The sequence below is a fragment of the Mandrillus leucophaeus genome, unplaced genomic scaffold, assembly GCF_000951045.1.
Source record: "Mandrillus leucophaeus isolate KB7577 unplaced genomic scaffold, Mleu.le_1.0 Scaffold3, whole genome shotgun sequence".
NCBI lineage: Eukaryota > Metazoa > Chordata > Mammalia > Primates > Cercopithecidae > Mandrillus > Mandrillus leucophaeus.
Window position 1 is genome coordinate 1864044 of NW_012103142.1, and position 2589 is coordinate 1866632.

A 2589-nucleotide genomic window follows, 5' to 3' on the forward strand; every position below is an offset into this window, starting at 1 on the left:
CGCGAGACGGAGACTTGTTCTATCACCCAGGCTGGAGTGCAGTGGCGCGATCTCGGCTCACTGCAACCTCCACCTCCCGGGTTCAAGCGATTCTCCTGCGGCTGCCTCTCGAGTAGCTGGGATTACAGGCGCCCGCCACGACACCCGGCTAGTTTTTGTGTTTTAGTAGAGACGGGGTTTCACCATGTTGGCCAGGCTGATGTCGAGCTCTTGACCTCACGATCCACCCGCCTCGGCCTCCCAAAGTGCTGGGATTACAAGCGTGAGCCACCGCGCACGCCCCCTCACTTTTGTTTATATTAAAATTGCCTCTGGATTTATAATTTTCAAGATGTTCGTCTTTTAGCCTCTCTTGTGCTTGAAGTTCAAATTGTAGTTCCTTGTAGTGAACCGTATTGAATTAGTCTAAGTGGCATATGCAGGATTCATCCGGCGGCTTATTCATCTAGAAATAAAGGCAGAGACACTTGTTTAGGAAACTGAGGAATGCTGTAAACTTTTCCAAGGTCTGTTGTTAAACGCTTCAATCTGGAACTGTAAGGACCGAGGGGAAAAGATCAGTTTTGTGTGGCTTCGAAGGGGGATTGGAGGTGCTTTGTCAGTGTGAGTTAAATGTGTTGGTTCAGCAGCGCTTTCATAGCCTGATTTCTTTTTCCTTCCTTGTTCTTTTGAGGTTTCTAAGAAGTGGAAGTTCATTTAGAAATGGCTTCGTTAGCTTTTGTTCCCCATTACTTTATGTAACTTCAGTTTGAGTGAGCTTGGACCACAGAAGCCTAAGGCGCTAATAAATTGTTGTTAATAGATATTAAGCACTGAGTACCAACCCAGGTCTTTACAGGAAGATTTTAAAAGCAGTATAAGTAGGTACTTAAGATTTGTTGAAGAAATAAAAGTATCAATTGGAGGACAATAAATTTCTAAATAAATGAATGGTGGATGGTATCACTCACTGTAATTGCTAGCAGGTCAGAGAACAGAGACATCATTTAGGGATGGAGTGGAGGTCAGGGCTTCCAAAAGGAGGGAGACTTAAGCTGGTCTTGAAGGATGTGAGGATTTGGGTAGGTGAGTTATTATGGGCATGTTCCAGGTGGGTATCCCATGATCAGAGGCACAGAAATGAGAACGGAAACTTATTTGGTGCTCCTGAGGCAACAGAAGAACTTCCTGCCTGGACCCTTGAGAGGTTGGGCATAATAAAGGTAAATAATAATGGATGGGTATACTTCCATATATCATGTTTATATTCTCAGTCCCTAGATCAGTGCCTGACAACTTACAGGTGTTCAATAAATGTACAGTGAATGCATGAATTGGGTTTTGGATCTCACCTGGATTTGCCACTCTGCAGTTCTGATGTCTGAAAGGCGACAAGACTGTACAGGTTTGGAGATGCCTCTGTCTTTAATGAGTTGATGACATAGCATTTGGAGATTTTCCAGAGATATCTTAACCCTCAGCATATCCTGCTAAAGTGAGAAGTTTCTCATATCTCCCACCTTCAAGTACAGGTCAAATTATTCTTTTTTTTTTCTGGAGTCGGAGTCTCACTTTGTTCACAGTCTGGAGTGCAATGGCACTATCTCAGCTCACTGCAACCTCTGCCTTCCTGGGTTCAAGCGATTCTCCTGCCTCAACCTCCCAAGTAGCTGGGACTACGGCACGCTCCACCACACTCAGCTAATTTTTGTATTTTTTGTAGAGATGGAGTTTCACCGTGTTAGCCACGCTGATCTCAATTTCTTGACCTCGTGATCCGCCCACCTCGGCCTCCTAAAATGCTGGGATTACAGGCATGAACCACTGTGCCCAGCCTCAGGTCAAGTTATTCTTAGCGTGCTCACTCAGAGACTGTTGAAATTCTGCTGAGGATTTAACTGCCATATAGTTAATATAGTTAAGCAATACTAGGAAACCTGTTGAGCACAATGCTTCTACTTTGGGCCTCTTGCTGATGTGTCCCGTCTCTGCCATAAATTGTGGGTGTTAACTCTCTGTTCCCCAGAGTTAGAGAGCTGGCTCCCCTTGACTTTCTTCCGTGTCTTTTGTAGAGAGGGTAAATGCCTAAGAGCTTCCCAGCCTCTCATTCCTGTGACTCCTAGGGGCAGGGAGGATCTGGAGGCACTAGTTACACTAATTAGAGGTGACTCTGATTAAAGCTAGTGAAAGATTTCTGAGCAAATGAGACCGTGCCTAGGTCAGTATGTCCTCCCTTTTTAGATTTGGACATAGTAAAGTCTACCCCCAACCCTCTCTCCCCTAAAGACCCTGGATTATTTAATGAGAGCTGTGGAATCATGGCTTCAGATTTGGCCTTTGTATTAGCTGCCATATTCTACTCCTACTTGTACTGCCAACTGTAACTTGCTTTTGTGCAGGTGTTTGAGTAATGAAGTAAAGCTGGCAGGAATAGGAGCTTACAGTTGCAGTGGAATAATTGTTCCAAACCACATATGTGTTTGTGTATTCACCTGTTTATGTTCCCCCACCCCATATTCCACAAAGGCTTTGTGTTTATTCTTAAGCTACAAAATGCCCTCTTCTCTTACCCATCCCTTTTCCTCTACACAGCTTGGGCTTAGGTTTTAA